Here is a 9,344-nt window from a genome sequence, read left to right as displayed (position 1 = left end):
TTCAATCATGTGCCGCAGAAGCCAAGGACCGTAGTTTACCAAACCCATCTTGGCCTATTTTTTTAGGAAGTAGTGCGGAGGTCGTTCAGATGTAAGTTCTGATGCGATTGTTACGCGATACTACACTCATAAGAGTTTCTCTTGAGAATATTTTTGGAATACGAGTATTCGTTCCTCCGATAATATTCGAAAGATGGAACGATGATTATGGGAACCTCTGGTAGAACACGTCTGGCAGGTTTAAACCCTAGTACACTCCCTTTGGGTGGTTCTTAACCGAGACTCCATGCTCGTGACTCTCAACAAACCCGTGATTCGTGGTTGAGTCGTTCAGACAACCTTAATATCAATGGAACCTGGGTGTTGATCAGGTATAAAACCTAAATCCCCCAAAACGGATGGTTGATATTAAGGATGTTCGAGCCGGTTCATGTACCGTTAATATCAATGGAACTTGGGTGTCGATAAGGTGAAAACCTAAATCCACCAAAATGGATGATTGATATTAGGGATACAATGAGCTTTCCCATGACCTTTGTTTGGTGTGACTTGTTTGATCCTTGAGTGTGATTGTTGCATTCATGCATCCATGCATCCATCTGCATCCATGTCATCAGATAAAAATAAAATTTTCAAGGAACTCAAAGAAGTTTATTTGCAAAAAATTTCAAACATGAAAAAACCGGGAAAATTTTTTCACCTGATATATCTGATGAGATATTCTCATATACGATCAAAATGTTTATATTTCAAAGTTTGCAAATAAAACCCTCGAGTTCCTTTGAAATAAAAAACAAGCATATGCATAAACACTTCATGCATCATTTGCATAAGCGGGTGTTTTGTTCCGGTCTCCCGTCCTGTGGTCTGACCCTGCGATCTTCATTTATTTTGAAGATGCACTTCGCCGGTACTATACCAGGGCCGATTCTGTCAGATTGATGGATCATCCTGAGCAAGAGAATTGTGAACTCGAGGAGGATTTTGCCAGACTTAGTACTGTTGATGGATTTATTCCTGGTTAACCAATCCCGGGCTGGCATTGGCTACTGTTCTGGGGCATGTAATGAGCAAGGTTTGTTCACAAGTGGAGGATTCATCCATGATGATCAACCTGAGGAGGAAGCTGTTGCCATCTTGGAAGAAGATGCAGAAGACGTGAACAACTTCGTTATTCCTGGTGGTGTCTGCCACAATTGGGTCGCTGTAGATGTTCCTACAGTCATCCATAGATTAGAGTATTTGTTCACTTTGTTTAAAACCCTTCTCCCATGCCAAAAGGAGAAGTGATGACATTGTTGGCAAAGCATATATACAATGATGTTTTCATTCAATTAATGCATTGTTTAACATTTGTTTTTCCTTTGTTTTCACTTTTTGCTTTTTTGCATGAAATCAATGATCACAAAAAACCCTGAAAAACAAGAAAACAATCTTTTTCATCTGCATAAATGATTTGCTTGTTTAAATTCAAAAGCTTTTCATTATCCAGAATCATTATGCAGGGATTTCTAAACCCATTGAACATAACGATCCAACGCCATCTCCCAATCTTGAATTCCTTGTATTCGAAGCAGAGGAAGATGATGTTGAAGGGGATTCCTGATGAGATTACCCGCCTTCTTGAGCACAAAGGAAGCTCATTCAGCTGTATCATGAGAATCAGCAAAACAGTCAAACTGGGGCATTACAAATGTAATGTAAAAAAAAAAAAAAAAGAGAAGAGGGTGAAAAACAAAATAAAAAAAAAAGAGATGAAAAAAATCAAAAATCAGGAAAAAAATTTCAAATTTTTTCAAAAGAAAAATAGAAAAAAGTATACCCTCAAGTCCCTAGTGATTGATGCTGAATGGATTCAGAGTCGTTATGACCAGTTGAATTTGATTGAAGAGAAGCGGTTGACTGCCATGTGTCATGGTCAGTTATATCAGCAGAGAATGAAGAAAGCATTCGATAAGAAGGTCAAGCCTCGTGTGTTCCGAGAAGGTGACCTCGTGCTCAAGAAAGTCTTGTCTTTCGCGCCCGATTCCAGGGGCAAGTGGACTCCAAACTATGAGGGTCCATATGTTGTTAAGAGAGTCTTTTCAGGCGGTGCTTTGATGCTTACAACAATGGATGGGGAGGATTTCACTCGTCCTGTGAATTCAGATGCAGTCAAGAGATACTTTGCCTAAAAAAAAAGGTATATGCAAATGAAAAAAACAGAATGGCTCGCTAAGTTGAAAACCCGAAAGGGCGGCTTAGGCAAAAATGAGCGTCTCGGTGGAGAACCCGCAAGGGTAATCCAGGCAAAAATTAGAGACTTGAAAAAAGAATATTTGCATCCCGCTAGATTGAGTACCTCACTCTGGGGCAATCTAGGCAAAAATTAGGGATTTGGCAAGTAACTGCATCCTGACAAGACTTTCTGTTCCGCAGCCATCTGTTTGTCAGAGATTTTCGATTCGTCGTCGACTGAAGCTTCGAATACATCGAGATTCAAATTGGTAGAGAAAGGATCATTATGTTCAATGTAGCCCTCTTCCAATATATATCACTGATTTCAAATTTGTACAGATCTATGGAGTCTTGCCATTTGCAGGCTACCATTCCATCAAATCAATTTGAGCTTTTTATCCAATTATTTGCACTCTTATTTGTTCCAATTCAACAAATGTTTTGCATGTTTTAATTGATAAAATACCATTGTTTTTTAAACAAATCAAATTTTTCAAAAAAATTGTTGTTGTTTTAAACAAAGTGAATATTCACAATGTTGAAAGGATACTCAAGAATATCTCAGTGCTCTCCCAAGGGTGGCATGATCTCCAACAGGTAAGACATTTGGTTCATATTCCTGGTTTGGTTGTATCTTCTTTCTTCAGATCGTGTGATGGGGTTGTTCCCCAGCATAGTTGCAAGCAAAGTGTTGTTGAAGACTCAGTTTTCTCCAGCAGCAGTTTTCCCCAGTAGAGTTGCTTATGCAGTTGGATTCTACTTGGATGATGTTTTTCTCCCAGTGGGTTGTTCCCCGGAGTTGTTTGGAGTTACAAAGCTTTTTGTTTCTCAGTTGATGCTGAGATCCCCTGCGGATCTTCGAGATTTTCTCTTGTTCCCCAACAGATTCGTCTTGGTGGCTGTTTTGCCCGTTGTGACTTTCTGTACCTGGATTGGTTTGTTTGCTGATCCATCACTCAGAGATTTGGCGTTTCCTGATATCTCTAATCCTCTGCTTCTCCAACAGTACCCGCAGATCTATGCTTTATAGCATGTAGATCTCCGCAGATTGACTTTCCAGTTGGTTTTTCCCCTGGAAGTATAATACCGGGCGTTTGATTCCTGGACCTGTTTGTGTTAGATATGTCTGTTTTGTCAGCATTCATCAAACATAAATCACGCATATTCATGCATATTCATAAACATTCAGATATTCATGTTGCATTTTTGCCATATATCTTTTGTTTGTTGTTCCTTGCTATGGTGATGCAGATCTCCTTTATAGATCTCCCTAGTAGATGTTGGGTGTTAAATCTCTCCATATAGAGTCAGCCCCATAAGCAGAAAGTGTTCTTTGTCTGTCCTTCTGCAGTTCCCCACTGAGATATATCCTCGTGGATGACGGTTTCTTCCATTTCCTCCCAACATACATATTGGGATGGATTTTCCTATTTGAGTTATATCCTCATTAGGACGTGTCTTGATTCAATCTGTCTTTTCGGATTATTCCTGAATTGGCTATTTGTCAACTGTCTTATGCTTCCCAGTGGGTTGTTCCCCAGCGGAGTTTTTTCGGGCCTCTACCCTTATACCGGTAGTTGTAAGTCCTATTTTTCTTTGCCCTTTTGATGGAATTGGTGGTTATATACCTTTTATTCCTCGACAAGAGTTGTTGGTTTTCTACCTAGTAGGGGGTAGTCGTAAATCCTATGTTTCTTACTCTCCAACAGAGTTTGTGGTTTGTTATAAACCTTATTTTTTGGTTTCCCGTGCGGATTTGTGATTTGTTCTATCCCCACGCAGAGTTGTTGGTTTTCTACCCCGTATTCGGTAGATGTAAACCCTAATTCATGATTATCCCCATCAGAGTATGGCTATTACCTCGTATTCGGTAGTTGTAAGTCCTATCTCTTTTCCCCTAACAGAGGTAACCTTTGTGGTTCGTCCTGGTTGTAAGTGGATTTCTGTTGTTGTGGTTTTATCCCTAACAGAGTTGGTGTCTTCCTGTGGTGATTTCGATCCCCAGTTGAGTTTGTGGTCTTCTACCCCGTATTCGGTAGTTGTAAATCCCAGGTGTTGTTGTTTCTCCCCAGCGGAGTTTGTGCCTTGTGGTACAGTTGGATAATTGCCGGATGCTTGCAATTTATCCCCGGCGGGTCCCTTCACCGTTTGTCAGTGATTGCGTTCCTCGGATAGTTGATTGTCATCAATATATCCCAGCTTGTCGTTGTGGATAATTGATGTTTATGCAATTCATCCCCGGATCATTGATTCTCACCAGTGAATCCTCAGCAAATCGCCTTTCATTTACCCTCTTGTTGGTAATGTCTGTTGCTCCTTTTGATTGGTCATCATTATATACCTAGTTTGGTATCCCGATACCTTTCTTTTCGGTCGATTTATCCTTTATTAACCCTTATACCGGTTGCGGATAATCTTCCATGCGAGTATGTTATTCACGGTCTGCCGGTAATGAATAATATATCTCATGCACTCTTCAGTCGAAGCCTTTTGTGTTTCCCTGGTCGAGTAAGTTTCGTTATTTCCCTTTGTGGAATCGAATATTTTTGTTGTTGGATAATTGCCGGATGCTTGCAATTTATCCCTTTGAGTTGTCTTTCGTTTACCCGGATGCTTGGTATCGATTGTCTCTCTCTTTTGGTTAGTCACCTATTATATACTTCGGTATCTCTGGTGTCTTTTCCTTTCGAGTATATTATTCACGGTCTGCCGGTAATGAATAATATGTCTCATGCGCTCTTTAGTTGGAATCCTTTGTTGATTTTCCCCAGCTGAGCAAGATTCGTATTCTTTGTAGAATCGAATATCCATCCTTTAACCAGTTTGTGTTTTGGATGATGAGTGTTTTGGCATATATACCAATTCACGTTTTCGATAGATCACCTATTATATACTTTGGTATCTCTGGTGTTTCTTACCATGCGAGTTTATTATCTACGTTCTGACGGTAATAGATAATATATATCTCATGCGAGTATTCTTATCCACGGTTTGCCGGTAATGGATATTATATCTCATGCACTCTTTGGGTTTGTGTCCCCAGTTGAGTAAGGTTCGTTTTCCCGTTGTGGATTCGAATGTCCATCCTGTAAGTCGATTTGCTTTTTCAAGCCCTCCTTTCGGATGATGAGTGTTTTGGCATATATACCAATTCACGCTTTGGTCGGTCACCTATTATATACTTCGGTATCCCTGGTGTTCCTTCCTTTCTGCTCCCTATTATGACTTTGGTCCCCTGTGGAGTCAGATTTTTCCTGAGTTTATGTACCTTTTTTCAGGTCTTTTTCAGATGTTTGGTTGATTGATATCTCTCACCCTTATACCGGTCTTAGATATTCATTCTTCCTGAGTTTGTTACCCTTATACCGGTAACATCTCATTCTTTGGTGCTTCCTCAGTGGAGTTTCCTGTTGCTTCTCCCCAGGAGTCAGCTTGTGTCTTTCCAATGGATGTTTTTTCCTTTGGGATTTTCTTTTCCCCAGTGTGAGTCCTTCACTCCCCAGTGAGGTCTCCAGTCTGATTTCTGTTACCCTAATCAGAGTCGTGTCTTGTTCACGCTGTGTCAGTTTTGTTTTTCCCCAACTTGAAGTCGTGTCTTGTTCACGCATTCTTTTTCTTTTACTATCCCCTATAAGAGTCTTGTTAGAGTCTTTGTTCCTGGTGAGTGTAATACTCCGATGGATCGCCTTTTCTTCTGTGTGAACCATATTCCCCACAGAACTTGTGTCTTTTGCATACATACATTTGCATCATGAGGTCTCTTAGGGACCAAAATTTGTCTCATTACTGTTATTTAAGCCCATTCTACCGCGTCGAGATGAAGATTTCTAAACTTCACTTCTCCGGCTAGAATGACCTTAAATAGGGGCATCTGTAAGACCCCAATTTTTTCCCTAAGATCCCTCATGGCATCATATCATACCACATCATTGCCTCAAGGATCTTTGTGCACCTTTGCTTCCCTCCTAGTGGGTGGGTTATCTTGTGAGTGTGGTTCTTGATCGCCAAGCATGTATTGCATTTGTATATCATTGCTTTTCATCTGTTTATTAACCAAAGGTACAAAATTTTTGTCATCTAACCATGTTACTTACAGATGAAGCAAATTAGGTCAAATCAGTCAAAGTCAGTCATTGAGATAGATGGTGGCCATTCTTGAAGAATTTGGGCACCATGATCATTCATCAAGAGTTCATATAAGTTGTGACATCATTTTGAATCAAGATATCAAGTGGTAGGGTCTTGGAATTCATCAGAACATGGTTCAGTCAGCCAAAACCCTAGCAAAGTCAACTGAAGTCAACCATGGTCAACTGTGCATTTAATCAGTGATTTGATGGTGGGAATTGGTTTGAGAGATCTCATTCATGTCCATATAAGCCTCATACAACATGTCCAACATCCACAGTGAAGAATTTGAAGTCAGACAAGAAATTTCCAAAAATAGAAAGTTGACCTGTAATTGGAATTTGCCGAAAATGGAAAGTTCTTCTCCTCAAGATTACATCATCATACAAGCTTCAAATGAATTTTTGTCCAACATGAAAGTTGAAGATCTTGTTCTCCCATTTCCAAAAAGTCCAAGAACACTCATTTCTCATGTATGGTTGGCAAGTTATGACCAAATCATTCTAAAAAAAATTGAACTTCAAAGTGGCATATCTTCCAAACCATTTGGCCAAATTGAGTGAGGTTTTTTGCTACAAGTCATATTTGATGTGCTCTATCCAAATCTTTCATCACAATTCACCAAAAATCAACCATTCAAAATGGTCTTTTTTCAAGTACATGAATTAAAAAGGAGGTGAGGTGAAAAATGACTTTTCAAATTAATCATTTCCAACATTTTGTACCAATTGAAAATGTTCAGAAATCACATTTTGGATGTGCTTAAAGCCCAAATTCGCACTGTAGCTCATGTAACTTGCCATTTGAGTGAAATCCACAAATTAACCAAAAACACTTCATTTAAGCTAATCTCCATTACCACTCAATTAACCCAACTTAAGCAATGTTAAACAGGATATATATTGCACATTTTTCTGCTGAGAAGCCCTAGCCACTATTCACCAAAACAGAAAACTTCATTTGCTCTAAAACCCTCATTTCCTCACTTGGAACTTTTTCTGAAAAAAAACTGTCAAAGAACTCTTGTTCTTGAGCTTTGATTCACCATTCACAAACCTTCTTGGAGCCATTGCAAGCACCTTTTCACGATTGTAAAGATAGTTACTACCACTGTTCCATTGAGCTCTCTCTCATGGCAGCTCGAATTTGAAGCTAGAAGCAAGACAACTGGACTTTCATAACTCATTCATTCATCATCTGGGACATCATTAAGCTACTGTTTCTACTTTACACAGCCAAACAACCACCAAATCATCACTGACCTTCAAATCAAGTAAGATTTCGAATCACACCATTCTTAAAATCATGCTATGCTTTATGAAGATCTTGCCATGCTGATTATTTTGAACTTTGAATCGTGAAAAATGGTTGTGTATTAAGAGAGAAACATGTATTTAAAGTTTGACATTCAAATGTGTTTTTGCTTGGTTCTCTCTTGTTAGCATGAGTTAGCGAAAATTAAGGTTAGAATGTTGATGAGCATTGTTTGCTGGTTCGAATGGTGTGTCCATTTCCCAATTCTGGAAAAAAAAATCATCACGATTGATGATGATGATGAACAGTAAACATGAACCCTAATTTGAAAGCCCAGAATCGTGTTTGGCATTTGGCATTTTGTTCTGCATGTATTTTTCACTATTCCATTGCCATGAGCCAGTGACCGCACGCCACCTCACTAAGTGAAACGCGGCGTTTCACTTAGTGAGCCCCAATATTACCGTTTTGCCATTGTCCGCTTATTATTTAATTAAATCATTTTCTTTTTTCTTATTTATTTCATTTTGGCATGGCATCTTCCAAAAATCATAAGTCCTTCATTTTTAATCCAATTTTGATGGGATTTTTTGTGAAATGCTCCCCTTGATCTCTAGTGTTTTATGATATTTTTTCCAGATTTTTTGCATGTGTGGATTTTAAAATGTGCTAGGGTTTGTTCAGGTTATCCATTTTGTGTATGTCTTACCAAATGCTTGTGAAATGATGATACTTTATCCAATGCTTCCCAAATGTTTTGTGCTTAAACTAGACATGTTCATGGTGATTTTGGTGTAGAGTTTGTGAATTTATCATTGCTGGTTGTGGAGATATGATTTTTTGATTAGGGGTGTGACAATTTGTGTCACACCATTCATGTCCAATTTCATGATTTTCATTACCTTGCATATTGAACTAAAATTGGTCTGGATTTTTGCATGAACATACTTGTGGATGTTTAGAATACATGTGAATTTTTCTGGAATTATTGATGGCATTTCCTATTTGATTGGAATTTTCTCCCCTGTTTGGTCATTTGTTGACGTTTTGTGATACATGTTTTTATTTGATTTGTGAAATTCTCATGCTTTATTGGATGGACATGAAATTTAACATGTGAATTTTAGACATCTTAAAGTTTGTCATGGTTTTAGTCCCATTCATTTATCATGTGTTGTCACTGTTTTATGATTTATTGAAGATGGTGCATGTTTTGATGCTTTGTATGAGTTTGCTTGAACTTGCTTTGAATTTCTGATTTTCATTGACCTACTTCCCTTTATCCAAATGAGCTGAAACTAGGTATGCTTATTATGTTATGGATGATGTTTGATCATGAATTATTTGAGATTTTTTTGAGATGTTTGTGATTGGATTTGACTTGAATCATTATGTTGACTTCTTTGAGGTTCTATATGACATGTTTTGATTTAATTTGTTTGTGAAATGATAATGATGAATGATATGAATGTGAAACCACTTAGGTTTGCTTCTTGATTGATTTGTCTTGACTTTGGGCACTTGTCACTTGCTGTTTTAAATTTTTTATCCCTTTTTGACCCTAGGCTTGTCCTAGTGGTCTTGTTGCTCATGTTTAAGCTTGGTTTTTCAGGTTAAGCAACAAATGCTTCAAAGAGATCAATACAAGTTGAATGAGTTTGATTTTTTATCATGAACTAACTTGTTTGTTTTGTAGGTTGCCTAGCTCACTTGTTATGAGCTTGTTGCTTTGCACATATGCTTGA

This window comes from Lathyrus oleraceus, chromosome 5 (genome assembly GCF_024323335.1).
Source record: "Lathyrus oleraceus cultivar Zhongwan6 chromosome 5, CAAS_Psat_ZW6_1.0, whole genome shotgun sequence".
In the NCBI taxonomy this organism is placed as follows: domain Eukaryota; kingdom Viridiplantae; phylum Streptophyta; class Magnoliopsida; order Fabales; family Fabaceae; genus Lathyrus; species Lathyrus oleraceus.
The sequence above is the reverse complement of the archived record's forward strand: the minus strand, read 5'-3'. Positions refer to the sequence as shown.